The following is a 25,211-nucleotide window of genomic DNA, read 5'->3' on the forward strand; positions in this document are numbered from 1 at the left end:
ACTTCTTGGGATGACCAGGTTTGGCCAGTGACCCCGGGCAATAATTAATGCGAAGAAAAAGAACCCCACTTCATTAAAATCAATTAAACCGGAATAAGATTGATTACCTTTTGTCAGAAACGGGAGAAGAGAAAACTCCTCTCCCATTCTATTTCCACCCATCTCCCTTTACACTCGAGATCCTGAAGCAATTCCTCATGCCTAGGATGATTCTGTCGCGGCTGGGTTCCCTAGCGGATGCTTCATTTGCTTTCTAAAATTCAGCGACACTTTACGTCCATTTTCTCCCTTCCCGAGGTACTTACTTTTTCTTCCCTTTACCTGCCATCCCTGCCCAATCCCAATCACTGTCGGCTACCTAAACTTATTACCTAAGAATTTGCCTTAAGAGAAAATAGTATCAGTGAATAGAGAAGCTTCTACTTAGAAATAGTTATACATTGTTCTGTGAGATAACAATCACTCTGTCTTCTAGGCTGTGCTACTTTTGTCCTTACACAATTTCTGATAATTGATTTGGGCTGGTTCTTAAATGATAAGATAATTGATTTGATGAGCCATTGGGTGAATATTCAGTGAATCCCCTTCTTCTCCACCTCAGCAATTAGTAGAGAGAAGAACCAAGAAACCCCAAATTAAATTTGCCCCATATCCTGTTTCTTCTTCAGCCTATCATAAACACAGGGTGTCTAGTATGTAACATATTATTACTAAAATGGTCTCTTTGTAAAAAAAAAAAAAAAAAAAAAAAAAAAAAAAAAAGCAAAACAAAAACCCATAAAACTCTTTGGATTCAATTTAAATTTAATTTGACAAGTGTTTATAAAATATCTACTTTATTCTAGGTTCCAGATAGAAGTACACAAAAACAAAGCTTAATCTTATGGTAATAATCAGTTCCTTTTTTTTTTTTTCTATACCCCTTCTGGGACACTATCCCCTCTCATTAGAATTTTGTTTAGCTTTCCCCAAAAAGGAAATTGATAAATTCATATTTCAGACCCAAGTTTAATACTCAAGTCTGCTAAAAGTCATATATAAAAATATTACTTGAGAAGTCTGATAGTTTCTACCCTGTTGATCCCACTGGGAAGTATCAGTGGTGTGGAGGCCTAGCTAGAGCTGAGTGTCTTAGTAACTTCCTGGAATTATTATCTTGTTTGTGGACTGATTTGTGGAATATATCATACTGGACCATACCTCCACACTACCACAAAGATCCCTTCTACTAGACTCTCCTAAGTCAATTTTTTTTTAAATAGAAGCAAAGGGAGGGGGGAGGAAAAGGGGAAAGAGAGCTTGAAAAATCTGAAAAACCCTTTCTCCTCAGTTGATAAATTTCCTCATCAGGGTGCCCTGGTGGCATTAGTTACAATATAATCTTGACTGCTGATGGGCTAGAAAACAGATGAAAACCTGCCACTCTGCTATCTTTTTATTGAGACAAAATGTTCAGTTTGATGTAGCAGTTTTGTGCTGTTGCCAGATGCTGAAGGTACTTGAGGGAGATGTTGACAAGTGGATAATTGTCAGCAGAACTAAAACAGACACTTTGTTTACAGTTGAGCATGATTAATTGAGAGTAAATAAAACAAAAAGCTCTCTTTACAAAGGCACCATCCCAAGTTTTAAAAAGGCTGCATATTTGTAGGAATGAACGAATTGGGTGTCTTACTATGTAAGGTTTAGTTGTGAAAGAATCCTGAAAGAAAAATTCTAAAATCCTGAATGAGAAATAAATTTATTTTCCTACCACGATCTACTCTTTTCTTCAAATTTACAGGACTGGCTAGTTCTTTCTGTTAGCTAAGTTTTTACATTTCTTTTACCTTAAGGATTATTTCCTAACTTTTCTTTCATTTGTTCTGAAAGTTGACTTACTCAATATAAAATTATTTCCCACATCAACACATCATAAACCTGAATTGATGTTAAAGGGCATCATTAAATACTTCAGATTAACTTCCATGTACTAGAAATCATCTGAATTTCCTAAGGTACTAATAAGGAGCAGAGGTGAGGCTTCAATAAGCTTCTTATGATTGCCAAATATAATAAATTTTAATGTAAAACTGGACCTAATTCTCTTCCCTTCTGGCATGAAATGTATGAACACCTGCATACAAACTTAATGTCACTACTCTATAAGTATTAGAAAAGTCAATCTGGTATGTAAAATGCAATGCCAAATACTTCACTACAACATTTTAAGACTAGTTCCCTCATCTGTAAAAAGAAGGATTTGGATTAGATGATCTCTATCATTCCTTCCAGTTCTAAATCTATCACCCAAGAGAAGTCCCTTTAATCACTTAGAATCATCTGTCTTCAAATATATTGTAGATATAGTATTACAGCAAACTTTTAGTTATAATGCATTTGATCTCTTGATATCAATCAACATGTTTTTATTAAGATTTCCTATGTTCCAGATACTGTGTTAACTATTGGGAATACAAAGAAAGGCAAAAACCAATCTCTTTTCTCAAAGAGTTTATATTCTGTTGGGGAAGAAAACAAGCTAAGTACATACACATATTCAGCAAATCAGCCAAAATACATTTATTAAGTGTTTCCTATGTGCTAAGCACTAAGTATTGAGTTTTTTTTTTTAAGCAAAAAACCCTCCACAATAAATACAAATCAAAACCCTAATTCCTGCCTTCAAGAATTTTACATTCTAATGAGGGAGACAATGTATAAATCACTAGATACATACAAGATATTTGATTGGTTGTTGTCCTTCCTTCTGGAAGAGGACTAAAATGATACCACTATTTTAAGGTTAAGGTACATTGTATCCAAATGACTAATCAGACCAAGAAAAGTTCCAAAGGCTCTATTACAGATCAGGCACAAATAGTCCACACAAACATTTGGAGGGTAGACATCTCTAAATTTGCTTTTCTTATGTTTCTTCTTGAGCTACTCCAATTCGCTTTGTTTATAAAGCATAGCATCTTCTGTGGACATGCCATGCTGGGCAGTCCTGTGCTAGTGTCAAAACAAAATTTGACAATGTTGATGATGGTAAAACAGAAAAGCAAGGTATCAGTCTACAAATCTTATGGGTGGGAAGAGGAGGAGAAGAAGGAGATAGAGGAGGAGGGAGAGTTAAAAAGAAGAGGAGTTAAGAAGAGGAAAAGAAAGAAGAGGAGGAGGAAGAGGAGAAGGAGGAAGAAGAAGAAGAGGAGAAGGAAGAGGAATAGCAGCAGGAGGAGGAACTGATCCTGAAAGACTTGGAGCTGAAGAGAAAGGAAGCAAGAAAACTAAGAAGTGTTTGTGAGAGAATAGAGCATTCCAAGTAGGCATGGAAAGGCAGGTAGTACAAAGGAATATACAGTAGATGAAAGGTAAGAAACTAGAAGCAGAGGAAGCAGAAATTGTCATTTTCAAGGGGTGAAGTTTGAACTTCTCCCATCTGAAATCTAACAAAAATTCATATCAATGACTCTGAAATACTGGAAGATCCTGAAATGTCTGAATCATCAAAGAAAATCAAATTATAGTATTTATGACTTTAATTTTGGGTATTTTATTGTACTTTTCCCTCTGAAAAACCAATGCATGGTCTTTAGCATAATTTTCTATTATCTAGACCAACTGTCTTCAAGCTATTTGGTCTCAAGACATCTTGATAACTCTAAAATAATTTTGGATCCTATAGAGCTTTTAATTTTAGAAATGAAAACCAATCATTTTAAATATATTTATTAATTTCTTTTAAAATGGCAATAATAAATCTATCACAAGTTAACATAGATAACTGCTTAATGAACAATAATTATATTTTCCAAAAGAAAAAAATGGCATTATTTTCCTTATTTTTGCCAATCTCTTTCATGTCTTTATGGAAGAATAGCTGGATTGTCACATCTGCTTCTGCATCCAATCTGTTTTGATATTTTATTTGGCTGACATCTATGAAGCAAATCTGACCTTACACAGATATATAGTTGAAAAGGAAGATTTTTCAGTAAGTAAATAACATCTTAGTATTATTTTTAAAATAGTTTTGATATCTATGATCTCCTAAAAGTATCTGGGGGACACCAAGGACTCTGTAGCTAGAACTTTTTGATAAACATTTCCTGCCTATGCTGAATAGAATTTATTTTGTTATAAATATGATTTGAAATATGACCCATTTCAATGGGGGGGAAATTGTATGAAAAAGTTGATGGTGGGAATTAGTGCTATAAATAGTCACTGATTATTAGTGACAATGCTTAATTCCCAAACAATTCCAAATTGTGAAATCCATAAAAACCAAGTCAATGCATTAGAGACTGTCACTAGAATTTTTATATTTATATGCTACATAAATGCCATGTCAGTCTTCATAGTCAATTGTGACACCAACTAGTGGTAACCACTAGTAACCTTAGCCATCTATGGATTTTCTCCCTCTTCCTCATGTTTTATTAGATAGGATGTACTATATTAGATATGATCTTTGTTGTGTAGTTCAGAGATTGAAATGACCTAGGGATGAATGGCAAAGGAGGCAGGTATGATCAAAGGTAGAAAAAAGATGGTTAGAATTCTAAGGGAAAGAAAGGGAAGGGAGTTACAGGAAATACTGTTCTGGGAGGGAATGAAATGACCCAGAAATGGAAAGGCAATCATTGTGTGAATTTGAGGCAACCCCAAAATGTCTTTTCCTTTAGGAATATTATTGAGTAAAGATACTCAAGGATCTTTTTCCTCAGTATTTGTAGCACAGTGTCTGATGCACAGTAGGTACTTAAGAAGTGTTTGTCTATTGATCTTGATATCCTCAATATAAATATTGACTCCAGCAATGCAAATCATAACTCATTAGTGCCCCCAATTCTTGTCCATATAATCCTATAAATTTATCATTGGGAGTCCATTTCTCAAGTTCTTCTTAACTAAGTCTGGCAATGAAATTCAAAGACTTTCCCCGGGTATCCCCTACTCTTGCCATATAATGAGGACTTAAGTTTTTTGCTCATGCTTTTAGCACATCTTCCTTGTTGCAATATGTCGCATACCTGTTTAGGCCCACTATTACCTTACCATTTCTTTTTAGGAAATCCTGTAAACACTTTTGGGGGGCTTTTTTGGAACCTGCATTACTTTGTTCTCATCCATGCTTTTGAGTTTTTTCACTTCCAGTCTATCCAGTTGGCCAAGTTCATATAGAAAGGGAAGATTAGACATTTGTTTAGTCAATTGATTTTCATTATTATATGTGAATTTAGGGAGCTTTAAGAGACACAAAAATTTGGTAATTTACTAGTAGCTACCTGGGTGATTTCTTTATTCCTCATCTTACAATAGAAATGCATTTTTGTCTCCTTTCCTATTTTCTACTTGACTAGAGGAGATTTCTAGACTCAAACTCAATTCCCTGACCTCCTTTTCCTATCATGCCTACTGAAAGAAGCAGCCCAGATTCTGAGCCTCACCTCCATCGGATCAATAGGACAGCATTATGACTTTAGGATCCTTCTCTCTTCCTAGAGAGGGACTTTGGATGATTGCTTTGGTAATTGTACACTTAGCATTCCTATCAGGAACCATAAAGTTATAAGACAGTGATTCTCAGTAGAGCTAAGCTGAGACCCTGCTAACCATATACTCTGGATGCTTCCTCCCATTCATTAATTCAATAAACATTATTTGAGGACTGACAATGTGCACAGCTAATATCAGTGCTAAATGCCAATGCAATATCAAGACATGAAAGATAATCTCTACCTCTAGAAATTTATAATCTAGTTGAGGAAAGCAAACAGAATAAAATGTACTGACTTTGTAGGCCCTGAGAAGAGCTCTGTTTTACTTTATTTGTGGTTGTTTAGCTATTTTTCAGTCATGTTTCACTCTTCATGACCTCATTTGGGGTTTTCTTGATAAAGATACTAGAATGGTTTGCCATTTTCTTTTCTAGCTCATTTTATGGATAAGGAAAATGAATCAAACAAGGTTAATGGACTTGTCCAGAGTCCTAGAAGATGGGATTTTGATTGGAGCTTAAAGGAAGTCAGGGAAGGCAATAGGGCAGGGATGGAGAAGGAGAGCATTTCCAAAATGTTTAAAGGTTAAATATACAGCACAAAACAGCAAGATGTCACTAGATTAAAGAGTATATGATGGGCGTAAGATGTAAGGAGACTGGAAAGGTGTGAGGAGTAGAAGAGGAGTAGGTTATAAAGGCTTTGGATCCCAAGCAGAGAATTTTTTATTTGATCCTGGAGGCAATAGGTATCCACTAGAATTTGAGTAGGAAGTGGTATGGTTGGACCACTTTAGGAAAATCTTCTGGTGGGCTGAATAGAAGATGGTTCAAGGTGAGCAGGGATTTGAGGAAGACAAATCCACTAGTGGGCTATTGCAATAGTCCAGGGGTGAGGTGATAAGGGCCTGGATGAGAGGAGTGACACTGTTAGAGGAGAAAAGGAGGCATATAAGGGAGATGATGCAAAGATGAAATAAACAGAAGTTGTAAAGAGATTGGATGTAAGGAGTTAGAGATATTCCAGAGTTGAGGAATATACTTGAGCCTGAGGGATATTCACATGGCCTATATATATATTAGAATGTTCTAATATTATCTTATTGGAAGTTATCTTTGTTAACAAAAGATGCGAAGCATTGTACTTTTAATTTTCATGGTTCTCAAGTTTTTTGTTTTTTGTTTTTTTTCCCCTTTAGTTACTAGTATGTCTGCTTCCCTCTCCTCCCCTTATTGTTTAATTATGGGGCTAATTTTATTCAAATTGATGTCAAAATTAATAAGTTGGTTGTATTTGTACACTGTACATTCCATAAATTAGGAGTATATAATGGCTTCATAAAAAGCTAGTTGTGAGGTCTTTACCAACACTACTCCTAGAGCAAAACACTGCTTAAGCAAGTGTCAGAAATGTCTACAAATCCTTGAAAATTAAACTATGTGCTGTATTCTCATCAGAGAAGAAATTCAGCGACTTTTCTTGAAATTAGATTCTCTTCTTTCACTGCTCTGAGTAAACAGGTTGCAAAGATTTGCTGTTTGCTTTATTTGGATGAATTTAATCACTTGTTACAAGATCTAGTTTCCATGTCTTAATGACAAGACCTTAGTTTAGATGTAAGAATTTACAAAAGCAATGCATTAAAATGTTCAAATATTTATTTTCTTCTCTGTTTAAGCACCTCATAAAACTAATTAATATCTTCATCATTTTTTCCAGATTGATAATATCAATTAAGATTGATAGCCAAGGATAAAACCTTGAATGCCCTAAACTGCCCCTTTTATTTTAATATTAAATTATTTTTCTCTTTATAGACTGCATTTTAAAAATCATATTTATTTCTATCTTTTCTTTTCTTATTAATTAGGTTTATTTTTTACCAAAAGGGGCTAGAAAGGATCTCTGATTGACAACATAATGTCTATATTGTCATTTAGATGGTGATGTTAAAGTTTTTTTTTTTTAAGTTATCAAACACTCATATGGAGTCTACAAAATTCATGAGTGCAGTATGAATTTGAGAAATATTTAACAAAATGAATAAAAATGTGGTAAAACATAAATAATATGACATTTTAAATGAAGACAGTTTGTGGTTCTTAGGGATCTTTTATATATGGAGCCCCTGTTTCTGTTTGAGTGTGACACATTGCTTTAAAATATTGTTCTGGATTTTATTCTGTTGAAAAAAAAATACATACAAATTCTTCTTTATCCACTTCTTTTGAGGCTACATCTCCCATATTTTCTCTCCTACATCTGCCAATATAAACATACATTAATATATACTTATAATACACACATAAATAGTCGAAGATGTGGTAAGGTGCTAATATATTTAAGGTTAGGTCTTGCCTTATTGAAAAACATACATCTTTATATCTTATGTTTCTTTTTAAATATCCCATATAATGTTGAGCTTACATATGAATGAAGGAACTTTTTTTTCTGTCATTGCTTTGTTTTGTGTGGGGGTGGAGGCAGGGTGTGTATGTATATGTGTTTTCTCATTTCCATCTTGTACTATTAAGTCTTTGGGAAATACACCACAGTATGTGTAAATTACCTCAGGGGGTAAATGCAGATGCTTTTGTCCCTAACAGAATTGTATATTTAACATTTTGTTTTTTATCATAATGTTACAGTGCACATAGCTCTTCTAGCTTTCTTTGTTATCAATTAAAAACAAACCAGATTGAATAATTTTCTAGTTCCTTGGGGTTTTGTTTAAAAAGCAACAAGAAATTTTGCACCATTACAAGAAATGCCGGATTGTTTATAAGATAAATATTTAAATAATACAATTAGAATGAAAAGTGATTTCCATTGGGGTCCCCTTGAAAAAGAGAATGAGACAGACAGACATCTTGGGATACAGAGAGGTCTATGCTGCTTGCAGATTCAACTGGATATTAATGCATTTTGCTAATCAGGTTTATTTTCTCTATTGACTAAAGTTAGCATTAATCCTTTAATTTGCAAATATTACAATTCTAAAAAATTATATTTCAGGTTTGATCACCCAGTGGTTATGCTGCCTGGTGTCATTTTAAGCTTACTGCTGAAAAGATTATTTACACTTCCTTTAGAAAATGGAATTATCCCCAGCACATCTTTCTTACAAAATTAGTAGAAATGCTGGTTGCTATTAAACCTGATCAGCTGGTATCACAGCAGGGCACTTGTGAAAAAATTACTTAATATCTCTTTGTTTACAATCTTCACCGAGGTGAATATATTTAATGTAATTATTCAATTGCTAACCAAGCTCCTGATGTTAACTGTTCTGCTTACAGAAATTATGTTTTTAAAAGAAATTCCATGTTGCATTGAAGGTTTTATGTTAATTTTTCAAGTAATTGTATTTGGTGTATATTTCCATAAGGTATATTAGAAAAGAAATCTTAAATGAGGAAGTCTTTGCCATAAAGTAAGGGGTTATACACAGAAAATCATACCATGTTCACATCCTCAGAGAGAGGAGCATAATATCTATAATGATGACTGAAATGAAGAAATTCTGAAATCCTCAATTTTCTGCCAACCTATGGGGTGAAGTAGAGTAATTCATCTAGTTGGAAAGTGTAGTATCAACATATTTATAGCTCATCAAAAAAGAATGATGTGGAGTTAAATAAATATGAATAATATTAAATAATAAAAATGATTACTATTAGAACTCTTGTTCCATTTTATTTAATTATTGTTATAGAAAAAATACTTCAAATGAGACCTGGGGAAATATATGTAAATATCATGCCTTCAGATATTCGCAAAATTCCTGTAGATTCCAAGAGTAGCAAGCAAATGTCTAAGAGTTAGATTTCATTCCTAATTTCCTTTGGTTCAGTAATTTAACTTTTAAGTTAATATTTAATTTTAACTATATCATGAAACTGCCCAAATTAACGTGTTTCTCATCTTCAGTTATTAGATGTTAAAATAGCATTTGTTTTCCTACAAAAAAATCTGTAAATAATCATTTGCCTAACAAGATCTCTTGGTCATCCAGAAAACCTCTAATTCAAACCTCTAATGTTTTTCCCCCTTATTAAAGAAAAGAAAAGAAAAGAACCTTTTACTACTGACAAAGCAACTGGGTTAAGTAACTTGCTCAGTCATATAGCTTTTAAATATCAAGTATCTGAGATTGGATTTGAACTCAGATCCTCTCGACTCCAGAGCCAATGTTTTATCCACTATGTCACCAAGTACTCTTTAAAAAAGACATTTTAGAAAAGAAGTTTTGTCTGTATTGTATTCATTCAAAGAACAGTATAGATTCCTGGACTGGTTAGGAAAAAAATTTGGCAGATAAAATAGCTTAGATGGTTCATATTAAGAAATATAAATCTTGGTGGTTGCAGTCTGACTGTTCAAATTATTAGCCAACAACCTAACTCAATTGTTATTTTGTCAAAAGAACTTCTGCATTTTCTTACATTTGTTTAATAGCTAGAATAGGACCATTATGTCAAAATCGCTTGTGTTCAATCATCTCTGTCCTCTCTCTATCATCCTCTTTTCTTTTGCCTTTTCCCCCTTTGAATTCCACAAAGTGGGTTGGGAAAATTTTCTTGATGCTAAGTTGAAAGATGTTGAAAAGAGGGCCTGCTACTGTTAATTCCTCCTTCTTCCATGAGAAGAAAAGGATTAGAGCTAAGATGGCAGAGTAAAGGTAGCAACCTAACTGACCTCTATTAATATTCTTCAAACATTGAAATAATGTTTCAAGTGAAATTCTGGAGTAAAAGAACCCCCTAAAACTTAGGATAAAACATCTTTTTCTCCAGCTTAAGGAGTTCTGTAAGTTCTGCTGGCCTGGAACAGCAATTCCAACAGTGGACCTTGGAAGTAGTTATGACAGAGGCAGCAACTTTAGTAGTTTGCAGTCAAAACACAGTGAAAAGATAGCAGAGGATCTTTGTTGGCACTGGGTGCAAGACCTATTGTTTGTTAATTGTATCACTCATATGCAGTTCTGGTTCACAGTTCCAAGTTGCTGTTCCCGGGTCAAAAGGAGCACTAGCACTTGGCTGCAAGAGAGTAGAACCCCTTCCGGAATAAAAATCATCACACAAATCAGGAAGGAAGTGACCACATCTCTCTGCAGTTCATATTGCATTGAAAGCGTTGGTAATTTACAGAAATCTTCAGAGAGAGACAGAGTGACAGAGACAAAAACAGAGACAGAGAGAGGGAGAGGGGGGCGGGAGGGACAGAGACATAGAGACAGAGGCAGAAAAGAAGGGAGGGAAGAAGGAGGGAAGGAAGGAAGGAAGGAAGGAAGGAAGGAAGGAAGGAAGGAAGGAAGGAAGGAAGGAAGGAAGGAAGGAAGGAAGGAAGGAAGGAAGGAAGGAAGGAAGGAAGGAAGGAAGGAAGGAAGGAAGGAAGGAAGGAAGGAAGGAAGGAAGGAAGGAAGGAAAAAAGGGAGAAAGGGAAAAAAGGGAAAAAAGGGAGAGAGAGAGGAGGGAAGGAGGAAAGAAAAGAACTAGCTCTGAAAAGAGCAGCCCAATAAAACCTAAAGCCTTGGACAATGCCTTCCTATGCTCAGGTGAGCATAAGTTCTAAGTTAAGAAACAGTCTGAGAAATGAGCAAACAACAACAAAAAGGACTTGACCATAAGTACCTATTACAGTGGCAGGGAAGACAATGAAACAAATTCAAACAATAACATGAAAACAAAGTATGAAAACAAGCAAAGCCTCAAAGAAAAATGCTCATTTGAAACAAGCCCAACATGAATTCCTGGAAGAGTTAAAGAAAAACTTAAGAGTGGTAGAAGGAAAAGTACAAAAAGAAATTAGAATGGTGCAAGAAAATTATGAAAAAGATAATTAATAGGTTGTTAAAAGAGGCACAAAAATACTGAAGAAAATAACACCTTAAAAAACAGAATTGGTTAAATAGTAAAATAGGAACAAAATTCAAAGAAGAAAAGAACTCTTTAAAAGGTAAAATGATAAAATGGAAGACAAAATATGAAAAATCACTGCTTAACTGCTTAAAAAGCAGAATTGTCCAAATAGAAAAAGAGGTACAAAATTTGCTCATTAGAAATTTAAATTGGGCAAATAGAAGCTGCCTAAGATATCAAGAAATAATAAAATGTAATTATAAAATGAAAAAAACAGAAGAAAATATAATCTATTTAACCTGAAAAATAGATGGAGATATAATTTAAGAATTACTGTAATGATAAAGTAATGATAAAAAAAGCTTAACCATCATATTTCAATAAATGGCATAGGGAAACTGCTCCAAAATCTTTGATCCAGAGGTTGAAATTGATAGAATCTACTGTTTACTTCTTGAAAGAGAACCAAAAATGAAAACCCCTAGGAATACTAGAGCCAAATTCCAGAACTTGTAGGACAAGAAGACGAGGAGATGGAAACAATTCAAATATCATGGGGCCACAATTTAGAGCAGCTTTCATGTTAAAGGAATAGCACACTTTCATGTCATATTCTAGAAGGCAAAGGGAGTAGGATTACAACCAACCATAACCTACTCAGCAAAACTGAGTATAATTTTTTGGGGTGGGAAATGGATATTTAATGAAATAGGAGACTTTCCAGCATTCCTGATAAAGACTAAAACTGGATAGAAAATTTGAGAAATAGAAGAATCAAGAGAAGCATAGAAATGTCAACATGAAAGAAATTCAATAAAATTAGACTATTTACATTCCTATACAGAAAGACAATACTTTAACTTTTAAGAACTTTATCATTATTTGGGCAATTTTATAAGAAGTTAACATAAACAGAAGGCATGAGTATAAATGTTATGTTAGGATGATGGAAAAAAATGAAGAGGTGAGAAAGCAGAATATGATGGGGAAAGAGAGAAGATGAAAAAATTATTCCATCTAAAAATATGTAAGGAAGAGTTTTTATAGTAAAAGAGGAAATAGGGATGGAAGTGGCAGGGATGTTTGAAACTTACTTATAACAACTGGGTTAAAGAGTTCCAAACTTAATCTTTTATTTCCCCATTAGAACTTGCTCCTCTGACTTTCTTATTTCTGTTAATGACCCCTCTATCAAGTTAATATGATAAAAATCATATCTTGATCTTTAATTTCAATTCTTTTACTTTTCACATCTAATAAGTTACTATCTCCTATAAATCTTACTTTCAAAATATTTATTACAATCAACTAATAAGTAATCAATTTTATATCTATGTCTATCAATCTAGAAACACACAAAGAAAAAGACAGACAAAGAAACAGACAGAGAGAAACAGGTAGAGACAGAGACAAAAGAGAGACAGAGAATGAAAGTAGTTTTTTTGGGGGGGGCAGAGGAAAATCTTTTAGGAAAAACTTCATATAGAAGATAATTTTTATATGAGTCTTGAAATTTTATTTTTATTTCTGTTGTGACTGCTTCCTTTGGGTCTTCATTATCTCTCACTTAAACTATTGGAATTACTTTTTATTTGGTCTCCTTAGCTTTCATAAGCACCCATTCTCTACCCCCACAACTCTATCAATCTATCCTAAATATTAATACTTGACTCATTTTTCTAATCTAATCACTTCATCACTATAATAAAAAAAACCTTTTGAATTATCCCTCTATTGCCTTGAATTAGAAAGATCTATAACTTGTCTCAAATGTAATTCACACTTCTCTTGAGCTAAACTGAGTTGACTCCATTTCTTTCATCCATTATTACTTATCTCTGAACTTTTACTCTGTATTCCTTATGTTTTGATTACATTTCCTCACCTGCCTCCAATCTTCATCTGTTGAAATCTTTCCCCCCAATGTCCAGGTCAAAATATCACTTTCTTCAAACTCTAATAGCAATAAAAAAAACTCCTATTCTTACTATATTTTATCTTATTGGATTCAGCAATAAAACCCATAGCCTTGGTTAGCTGCAAAAATGAATGCATAAAATATTATTAATAAATAAGGGACAATTAATTCTTTTAAAAATATTTTCCCTTATTCATTTCTTTATGGTTTTTCTATTTTAGATTTTTATACTTGTTTCATGGACTTTATAATTTAGTTCTTTTTTAGTTTACATATATCTCATGTTATTAAAGCTTCTTGGGTACCTATTTTGGATCCCTTCTGAAGTTCCTGTTATTGCCTTGTTCCCAACCCCCTGTTTTGGTTTTTGCCTGCCTCCAAAAAGTATCAATCCCAGTAGAGGAGAGAGAGAGGCTAATTGCCTCCTTTCCCTGATTGTGCAGATCTTATTGACCTTTATACTACTCTTGCCCTTTTCTTCCACATTTACTCTATTAATTTTTGGGAATCAGTTGCTTCCAGGCATTTCTCCTGAAAGAGGATGAGTGGTTTCTCTAAATCCCAAATCTTTGAAGGCAATATCCATTGTAAAATCCCTATTTCCCTATATCAAAAATACCCTTTCTCTTATTCTGGATTGGTGCCTTTTCTCACCAATGAAAGATTTCTTCCTTTTCCCCCTTTCAATCCCTCCTTTTGCTTCCTTGACCATTCTTCTAGTGTTTCTTTTCTTTTCCTTGAGAGATTGGAAGAATTATTTCATTGTTAGCCTTTGTCTTGATTAGGAAACATCACCCATTTCCCTCTGTTATCTTCCTTTTCTTTTTTCTTTTATTCATCATCTTATTATGTAATTTCTTCTCACAAAAATTAATTTACCAGCAGACAGAGCCTTATGAGGTTTAATCCATGATTTTTCAGTCCTTTTTCTTCACCATCATTTTAATTTGATTTTTCCTTTTATCATTGTTTCTTCATGTACATTTGGGAAGCAATCTCTTAGTAGTCTCTATTATTCTTTTCTTGTCATTGTCTCCAGTTGCTATATTTGTTGAAATTTGTTTGCAAATCTGTTGTCTAGGATGTTTAAAAAGCAAATCATTTCTTCAGGTCTGGTCTTCTTTCTGGGAATATTTTGGATGCCTCTTTTAAAACTGAACATCAAACATTTTTTTCTTCATTGATGCTGTCTCAGATTTAGAGGTAGGTCTGTTTTGTTTACATCTTGAATTCTTTTGGTCTTTGTGACATATTGTTCAATGTTATCTTTGGCTTCTGGTGGGTTCAGAATAGTCTTATGTCTAATGTCTAATATGTCTAATACAAGAAGAACCATACCATTAAATATTAAAAACAATTGTTAAAATGAAGCCAATAGGTTAAGATGACAGGAAAAGATAATGATAAATATTGGAGAGAATATGGGAAAACTGGAACACTATTGCATTGTTTGTGGAATTTGAATCAATCCAACAATTCTGGAGAGTACTTTGAAATTATGCTTAAAGGGCTATCAAAATGGGCATACCCATTGATCCAACAGTGTTTCTACTGGGTTTGTATCCCAAAGAGATCATAAAAAAGGGAAAAAAGACTCACACGTGCAAAAATGTTTGTAGCAGCCTTTTTTGTAGTGGCAAGAAACTGGAAATTGAGGGGATGCCATCAGTAGGGGAATGGCTGAATAAGTTATGGCACATGAATATAATGGAATATTATTTTTCTATAAGAAATGACAAGCAGGCTTATTTCAGAAAAGCCTGGAAAGATTTGCATGAACTGATGCTAAATGAAGTGAGTAGAACCAAGAGGGCATTGTACACAAGCAACCACAAGATTATGTCATGGTCAACTGTGATGGACTTGACTCTTTTCAACAATGAAGTGATTCAAGGTAATTCCATTAAATGGAAAGAGCCATCCAGATTCAGAGAAAGAATTGTAGAGACTGAATATGGATCAAAGCCCAGTATTTTCACTTTATTGTTGTTTGTTTTTTTTTCTTCTCATATTTTTGTCTCTTTCACTTTTTAATCTTATTTTTCTTGTATAACATGACAAATATGGAAATATGTTTAGAAGAATTGCACATGTTTAATCTATATTGCTTGCTGTCTACGGTGGGGTGAGAAAAGAGAGGAAGAAAATTTGGAATGCAAGGTTTTGCAGGGATTAATGTTGAAAACAATCTTTGCATGTATTTGGAAAAAAATTTTTTAAACCATGAATCAAAAATTTGTATGAGGCCAATTAATTAAAAGAAAGCAATATAACATTAGGTAATTTGATTTCTTATTGATGGAAAGAGTAGGAATATCCCAAGTTGGGAGGAGAGTAAATGAGTACAATTTCCTGAATAAAGAAAAAAAGAAGTATCCCACCCATTCCAAATGTCTGTAAACAATAAAAGGAGCATGGAAATAATAGTTGCTTGTTCAGTGTGAGGTCAGTTTTCAGATAAGACATATGAGTTGCTTGAAATATATGACCGTAAGAAAATTCCTTACATCACTCTTTGGATCTGACTGGGCTTCTGATCAGCATAAAATTGGTCCTTAGTTAAGGTGTCACTAAACAGCAGGAAGAAGCAGTTCCATTTTCTAGCCATGTAGGACTAGGTCCAAGTAATACAATAAGATTCTCCCCAATTCCCACAATTGAATAAATTTTTCTAATAAGATCTAAATTAGAGTATACCCATAATTGAGAAGGAAGGGAACTGAGCTAGCTCCAGAACTGAATCACAATGTTTCAGTCAATGAGTCAGTATTGTTCACTCCTTACAATTAACAGCCCCCCCAATCCTCTCAATTACCCCAATTTTCCTCAGTTACCCCTTTTGATTTATAGGGGAACCCACTTACCCTATGAATCACTTATCTATAAGTCAAATCTATAAGGTTTTTTCTCATATATTTGTAATCAAAATTATATTCAGGTTACAGATCAAACTAGTTAGAAAAATCATAATGGACTAATTTTGAGAAGAAAGATTTACATGTCACCCAGGCAATCAAGAAAACTTAAAACATAAAAATAAACATGAAATGAAAGGCCAAAGTACTAGAATAATGATTATAAACATTAACTAACATCAAATCTTGTATCCTAGTAACCCACTCCCAATGACTATCATTACATTTTGAATCTCAAATGTCTTATGTCTTTGTCTGGTCCATGGATATCTTCTTTTGAACATTATGGAATAGGCTTTATTCTGAGGAGTGCTATGAAGGGCAGTTCCAAATCACTTGTAGAGGCTCCTTTATTAAAACTTGTTGAAATATGACAGTAAAAAGACTTAATACAATTTAGTACAATCTTTTAAATTTTGTTTTCTGAACCTGAACTGAATTTCAGTTTTTATATCCCACTTCTATCTTTATTTAAACATCCTACCATGTATAAAAATCTCAAAAAAAAATCATGAAAGTCTAACTTATAAAATGAACTCTTAAAAATTACCAGATACCTTAAAATGGGGAAATGATTTCACTTTCTTTACATTTATCAATATATTTGTATGTGTAAAATCATTTATCCAATTTGGAAAATGTTAATAAGACATAATCAAAACCTAAATATCCATGCTAGATATATTTAGAAGTCAGTCATAGTCATATACATAGAGTTCTTGGAGGAAAAAAATCTAATTCTGTTGCTTTCTCAAATTTTATTATTTCGTTTAATTACAAAACTTTTATGTTACATTTTTGCCCTATTACACTTTGTTTAATATAGGAGAATACAATCCCTATATACCATAAATACATATTAAAATTGTAAGGTTTTTCATATTTGCATCCTATTATAGTAAGTTAGAAATGTTTCAGAATCAATCTTTTAATTAATAGACAGTATTATATTTATAAATCTTCTACTGCCCGCCTGTCCTGATTATATAAATTTGCTATTAAAAAAAAGGAGGGACATAATTATAATAATGTCTTCTAAAGGGCAAAGACTGACCTGAAGTTTATCATAACACAGGAAAATCTTCCTAAATTCTGTTTGGTTTCTGGCATGAGTCATATCTGATAACCAATAATGTCATATCAAAACTTTCAAATTAAAACTCTCTTTAATATAATGTTTATTATATTTCATTTAAAACAATCTTTTGTAAAGATCTACCAGAGATTTCTAGAGGGTTTTTCTGAAAGTCTGTTATCCTGGAGTTTGGAGTTCTTACTTGATCTAGATGTATTCAACAAAACCTGTGAAAAAATGAAATGACTGAGGAAACAAAAGATTCAATCTTCTGAGCATATCAGTTTATTAAACAAGGCACATCAAATATTCAAGAAATCAGGACCAGGTCCCCTCAGTTTGGGACTACACTTTAAATATTAAAAACAAGTAATCAAATATGGTTAATTAATTAAAAGAAAACAGTGTAAAATTAGATAATTTTATTTTTAATTGGAGGAAAGTTTAAGGACTTTCCAAGTTGAGAGGGAAAGCGCAAATAGGTACAATTACCTGAATTCAGAAAAAAAAGGTATCCCAATCATCCCAAAGGTCTCTAAACAACAAAAGGAACATGGATATAACAACTGCTTGTTCAGTAAGGGGCCAGTTTTCAGATAAGACATTTGGGTTGCTTGAGATTTATGATTATGAGAAAATTTCTTGCATCACTTTTTGGATCTGACCAGGTTTTTAAGTCATTATTTCTTTGGTAAGGGTCTCTAAACAGCAGAGAGAGGTGCTCCAGTTTCCCAGCCATGCAGAGATAGGTTCAAATAATAAAATAAAGTTTTCTCCAAATTTCTAAATTGAATAAAGTTTTCACACAAGACATAAGTTGAACTAGACCATAAATGAATCCCCTCAATTCCTTCATTTTTTAAATAGGAACAGAAAGAACAAGCCCCAAATACAAGACTCATTTAGGTTTAGTGGAGCACCAAACAACCATACATACATGTCTTGTTTTTATTTCTCTGATCTCTGCATCCTGAGCAAGCTTCTGTTCTTTTTTTTTTTTTTTTTAATTTCTAGGATACTGGCAGGATGTATGTGTGTACGTGTGTGTTATACAACTGAAAACTGTTATAAACCCATGAGTCAGCTTGTTCGGCCTTGTTGCTGATACATGGTGGAGAATTGGGAAGGTAATACTGAGTGAGATCATTACAGACTGGGGGTAGACTTCTCTGGCATTAATTCATTGAATTGTTACCGTGTTTGGGTTTTTGGTATTCTAGACTCTTAGAGACAACTGAGATTTTTTTTTTCTTGAGCTTATTCTTATTTTGAAATAATTTGAGAAGTGAGGATTGGATAAATATATATATAGTCTTCTATCATATAGGTCACATGACCCAGAAATAAACTCTGTACTAAGTGCTGGGGGTATAAAGACAAAATGTTTCTCACACTCAAAGGTAAGGATAAAATAGACAATACACAGATAATACAAAATAAATTCAAATTTGATACAATTCTTTTTTTTATTTTATTTAGAATTTTTTTTTCACAGTATATATGCATGAGTAAAGGTTTGATACAATTCTAAGGAGGAAGGAAGCACTAATAAGTGGGCTATTAGGAAAGAGCTTTCATAGGAGATTACACTTAAGTATCTGAAAGTAGACAGTTAGAAAGAACTGTGATTGATAGTGGGAAGGGCATGGGAAGTGGATTTAAAGGACATGAATTCTCAGGTCTAGTTCTGCTACTTGATGCCTATATAACTTGGAGTAAATAATTTTATCCCTCTGAGCTCTGGTTTTCTAAGATATAAGATGAAGAGGTTGGATTTTTCTTGTTCAAAGTCTATAAACCCATGAATTGTGGGGGGGTTTTTTCCTCCTGAGCCAATTAGGGTTAAGTGACTTACCCAGAGTCGGGAAGTGTCTGAGACCAGATTTGAACTCAGGTCCTCCTGATAGCAGAGCTGGTGTTCTATGCACTGCACCACCTAGCTACTCCCCATGAATTATGTTTTAAAGAGAGCCTTGAGCCCTCAAGGAATCTATATTATGGTTGTGGAGGAAAAATTGAATATGAATCAATGGTGGGAAAGAGAGAAGCAATATTTTTGTGGTAGCACGCTATAAACTACTTTACCAGGAGTAGGAAATAGTTCATTTCATGAAGAGATTGCAAACCTGGCATGGGGGTATGGTACAGGAATGATGGAGAACTTCACTTAAAAGGACATCTGCTAGGCTTCTCTCTTTAACAAAAACAGATTGGCTAATCAATTCTTAATTTACCTTACTGGTATATACAGAATCTTTTTCTGGGAGCAAGAACAAATTATCCTTTTCAGTTAACTATGCTCAGTCATAACCAGTACTTTTGATGCCTGGGACAATTGTTACATAAAGTAAGTAGGCACAAAAGTACCTCAGATTAAATTATGTTATTCATGTTATGGAAAATAACATAAGTAATAAATTATGATTTAAGGAATGGAATTTTAGAAGTGAAATGATAATTTCATACTTTAAAATGTAGCTTTTTTCAGTTGTATTCCTCTATTTGTGGCCCTACTTGGGGTTTTTCTTGGCAGAGATACTGGATTGGTTTGCCATTTTTTTGTCCAGCTCATTTTACAGATGAGGAAACTGAAGCAAACAGGATTAAGTGACTTGCCCAGGGTCACAGCTAGTAAATGTCTGAGGCTGAATTTGAATTAGATCTTTCTGACTCCAGACCCAATGCTCTATGTCTGCATTACCTAGCTGGAAGTGACTAAGCTATTAGTTCTTCTGAATCTATTTCTAACTAACAAAGAAGAATTAACTATTGAAGGAGAAATGATGAAAACACAAGCAAGAAATGATGATTCTAAGAAATTTTTAAATTATTTCTTATTATGAACTTGACAAACATGAATATTCAATTTAGAATTTGGGATGGAGTGATTTTTATGGAAATGTTTTACATCATTTCACATGTGGTTTGTTAATGATGGTTGAGGTTGAGGATAAGGGAAAGAATCTGGAACTCAAAATTTTTTAAAACAAAGGTAAAAAGTGTTTTAAATGTAACTGGGGAAATAAATAATTAATAAATAATTTTAAAAATTTGAAATGGAGGAGAAGAATGTTTGGAAAACATTGTGGGAATTGTGGACATTAAAGAGGTCAGAAAAAGAATGGATGGGATTCCACAACCTAAAATTCTACCGTGGGATTTAGCCAGGAGAAATGGAAAATTCTAAAGATACAAACACTAGTATTCTAGTCTTGAACATAGAGTTCCAGATTTAGAACAAGGAGAGACTTTTAGCATAATCTCATTGTACAGATAGAAGGACAGAAAGGTATGTATCTTGCTCAAGATCACATAGGAAACAAATAGCCAAGTTAGAACCTGAACCCAGAATCCAAATCTTCCAGCATTCTTTTCCCATAAATCATGCTGCCTTTTCTATCGAATTTTTTTTTTTTTTACTTCTTGTCAGATTTTACCTACTCCATAATTTTTCCAGGAAAGTTTGGTTGCAGATGTTTCAAAGTAAAATCAGGGTACAATTAAGGTCTTTAAAATAAGTGGTTTTGATCAAGTCATTTGGAACTCATAGTCCATGGTAGCTGAGTAGGAGAGAGATCATTCTTTTAACTAGGACTCTTGGCTGGGAAAATCTTTCCTTGAACCACTTTTGAGCTAAAATCATGACTACAAGGAGGATGTAATTATTGCTTTGAATGAATTTAAATGTCATCCAGTTCCCAGCCTTAGAAATGAAAGAGAAAAAATGGTTTGTATGAGTGAATAATTATGCAGATATTGGTGAAATTTCTATATATATGAGAAATTGGATGGTGTTACAATTGAGGATAGCTCTGGAATTTGCTTAGCATTGAAAACAGCATGAGTTGGCTTCCATCTGGCTTAGCCTTAATCAGTATATCATTTCCAGTTTAAAATATCTTATATTTTTAATTTCTTCAAGATAGGAACACCTGCATTTTCCTCATCACATCTGTCTATTCCACTAATGTGTACATTTTCCTCTTTGTCAGCAGTTGGCTACCAGATGAATTTTAGATAAATGGCCATCAACTTACCTTTGAGTTGTTTTATGATGATGCTTAAATGAAATAGTCACAACAGATACTCTCAATAAGACAAGGCCTGTACTCTCTGCAGTTCACTGAATCCATATGGATGAGAACAGCTGGAAAGTTGGGTTTGCTTCCTGAGGCCAGTATTTGTGTTGCCAACCGTGACTTGCACTTGCTGACCCTTGTATAATACATTGCATGTGAAGAAGTGTTGATCACTCCTTTCCAGTTTGTGATGGATGGTGTTCCTTGAAACTGATGGTGGTGTAAACCTTTGGTGAGTTTTCATATCTGACAGATGTGGGTGAGGAGCATAGTCAATAAATAACAACACATTTCAAAGAAACAGGCTTTGCTCTCAACCATGTGGGCTAAACTTTGGTGCCAAGAGAAGCAGGTACAGAAGCTGGCGCAGACCTGAAATGAATTTTTTTTAATTCCTAGCTAAGTTGTAGGATATGTTCTGGGAAAATGTATGATCACAGGGTTTCTTCTGTAAGGACAGCAAAATAAGACCATTTTGTACTTTGAAGGGTGCCAGAATGAATCTATGAGATAATACTTTCTATTCTGTAGAGAACAGAGCTAGGAACGTCAATGTAGTATAGGGTAAAGAGTGCTAAATCTGAGTTCAAATCATGGCTCTGACATTCATCTGCTGTGTGTCCTTGAACATATCACTTCTCTCTGTAAAATAGGTACCTGCAATATTTATTTTATGGGTCTTTGTGAACAAGATGCTTTGCAAACTTAATGATCATAGCCAGGAATGTTAAGGTTAATTTTTAACAATCAGCTCTCTTTTTAACAAAACACACCCATGACACAATTTCTTAAAAAAAGTTTAATCTGAATCATTAACATTTTCTTCATCACTTTTTGAAGTCTATACAACAAAATAATAAATCAAACACTGATTTGTAACATTTGCCAATTTTGGAGGTATTTATAATGAAAATTTAACAATCATTTCTTAAGAGCCAGTTTGAAATTTAACAACCAGCTCTTAAGAGCCAGTTTGAAATTTAACAACCAGCTCTTAAGAGCCAGTTTGAGTTGGCACTAGTATATCCCTGATAATTGCATCATAATTTAAAATTTGCAAAGCACTTTACTCACAAGACTCTCTTTGGTAGGTAGGACATATATCTTGTCAAAGAAAAATGTATTGATAATATACTTTAATTTTTAGTATTCCAGAAATGATTTTTAAAATTAATTTTACATTATTTTTAGTAGCATTTGTATGGTTCTTTGGGTTTGCAAACATTTTTTTTCTTGTTATCTCATTTCACTCTCACAAGATTTCTGTGCCCTGTGAATTATTATTATTATTATTATTATTATTATCATTATCCTCATTTTATAATTAAGGAAGCTGAGACCAAGAGAAGCTAAGTGACTTTTCTTGGGTCACACCACTAGAGTCTGGGGCAGGATTTGCATTCAGGTCTTCCTGACTCCAAGTCTAGCACTTTGTCCATTCTGCCATCTAACTGCTTAAATCCAAGCATATCTACCCAAGAAAGACAAATATCTAAACTGTGTTCTATCCTCTCCTTCTTACCCACTGTCCTTGTATGTGTATCTCTATCCTAAGACAGTTTGAGGTGACTTATATAGGGATCTTGAACAAGGAAAATGTCATAATATTTTAAAATATAGTTTTGAGTCAACATCCTACTTCAACAAAGATAATAGTTGTCATTTAATAACTTCTCTATTCCTTCATTGGCCATTCCCCTCAAGGACTGAAAGGGTCTTCTTCCCTGGGAAATTGATATATTCATCTTTTCCCATTAGAAAGAGGACATTTAAGTGAATCCAGCTAATGTCTTTGGAGAATGTAGAGGATAATTTTAACCAAACAAGAGATACTCATAATTGAAGGCTCTTTTGTTCTTGATTTTTCTAGACCCTTTCAAACAGGGGAAAGTTTAATAGGGAGGTTAGATTTTAAAATATTTATTTCTTAATATTTTTAGAGAATGAAAAAGGAGGTATTTAACATTCTACCACAATCTGTCTTACTTTAAGTGCCTTACCAAAGACATAGGGGTTCCAATGTACATTTAGATACCCCCTCCAATAATTGACTTGACCAATGGCCTTTCCTTGTAACACGCCCTCCTGGCAGTTACAATTACTAGTCTACCCTAGGCCCAACAGAGTACCTTTGACCACTGACCTTTGCAGTGTCTACCCAGCTCGCCTCCTCTGAGGCCTTCAAAGGTCTCTGGCCACGATCTCTTGAATCTATAGTTTAATAACCAGTAGCACGCTCAAGAACAGCCACGTGTAATCTTAAAAGCCTTTATCATACCTACTCACATAATGCCCTGACTTGTCAGCTCCCTAGTGAACACCTGGTCTGAAGACCCACGTGTTCTCTACCAAACTTCTTACCTCTTTGGGCTATCCATCAGCTTGGCTTGGCTACCCCAGGTTAGGGAGCCAGGTTAAAGAGAGCGACTGCTATCTGCAGTGGACTTATAAAGGGCCTGTGAGGTCACACACACAGCCAACCAGCAAGAGAGCCGTCACCCATTACAAAGCTATCTCAATATGGACAGGATCCCACCCACATGGCAGTCCTATATCCACAGAGAATACTTCTGGGCCACTCAAATCTCCCGTTGCACTGTGGTGCTGCTCATTTAAAGGGCCCTTACACTTCTTGAAAGTTGACTGAACCGAACTGAAGCAATGAAACTTGTCTGAACTTATTGAAATAGTTTCCAAATAGTCAAAATGTCACATACAGTTGCTATTATCTAACGGTATTCATCTGGACAAGAAGAAAAGGACCAAGAATCTCTTCTGTGTTAGCACTTTATGCTGTTTTCTTGTAGTAAAGGCTAATTGTTTTATGTATAAATCTTGATTCTCTATTTAGAGAGGAGGTTTCTTGAAGATATAAATCACATCATATATATATGTATGTATATTTTTACAAAAGACTCAGTACTCTCCCTAAAAATAATTTGCATGTAGTAGGAATTCAGCGAATATTTGTTAGTTGATAGTGAAAATAGTGCATTTTAAAGAGCCATAAGTGAACTGACATTTGAGGGAAATGGCAGATATGTTATGGGAAATGACTCTCTTCTAAGTAATCTAACTATTTGAGTATGTAAACATTATTTATACATATGCCCAAGAGGAGGATTCTCAATTTATTATATAACAACTTCCTTGTTTCTTTTGTTAAAAGAAGTTTTATTGAAAATACTATAGCATGCACATCCTCAAAAGTCCCATCATACTCAGATTATATATAAAACAGGATTCCTGAATTTATTAGAGGAAAAGGTTAGCAGAATGCAACATATTGTGATTTGAAATTTTGGTTAGTGGCTAATTCTCTGCACTCAAAGTTAACTGGAAACATGAAGTGTATTTTGCCCAGCAATTATATATTGGGGGAATAATCCTGCCCTACATACTGTGTGTGTGTGTGTGTGTATGTGTGTGTGTGTGTATCTTCTCTGTCTCTGTTTGTCTGTTTCTCTTTCTCTGTCTCTCTTAAGTTTCTCTCTGTCACTGAGTCTATCCCTTTCTCTGGATGTGTGTGTCTTTCTTCCTCCTCTTTTTGTCTCTGTGTGTGTGTTTCCCTTTCTGTCTCTCTCTCTCTCTCCTCCTCTTCCTCCTGTGTCTCTCTATGTGTATGTCTTTCTGTCTCTTGCTCTCTCTCCCTTTCCCTCTTTCCTTCTCTCTCTGAAAATCATATACTGTAGAAGATAACTAAATGAGGAGGATGCTCATATTGTTTAAGACCTACATTTCCCTGGAACTTTATTCCAGCTATTAATGCCACTTGAAATTATTATACATTAATATTTTCCATTGGTGTTCATTTCAAGTGGCTTTGACTCCTGAACTCCTTGTTTGTTTATACCCTTACTTGACTTTGAATTACCGT

At 34.0% G+C, this 25,211-nt stretch overlaps 1 long non-coding RNA gene across 1 annotated transcript in view; it reads right to left on the minus strand.

The window, feature by feature from the left end:
- Nucleotides 1-23,753, minus strand: part of LOC141553707 (uncharacterized) — a 41,578-nt gene extending 17,825 nt beyond the window's left edge. Inside the window, exon 1 of the long non-coding RNA XR_012485594.1 lies at nt 23,696-23,753. This is a non-coding gene — a long non-coding RNA (uncharacterized LOC141553707). The remainder of the gene's footprint in view (nt 1-23,695) is intronic.
- Nucleotides 23,754-25,211: the final 1,458 nt, after the last annotated feature.

The sequence above is a fragment of the Sminthopsis crassicaudata genome, chromosome 2, assembly GCF_048593235.1.
Source record: "Sminthopsis crassicaudata isolate SCR6 chromosome 2, ASM4859323v1, whole genome shotgun sequence".
Taxonomy (NCBI): Eukaryota; Metazoa; Chordata; class Mammalia; order Dasyuromorphia; family Dasyuridae; genus Sminthopsis; species Sminthopsis crassicaudata.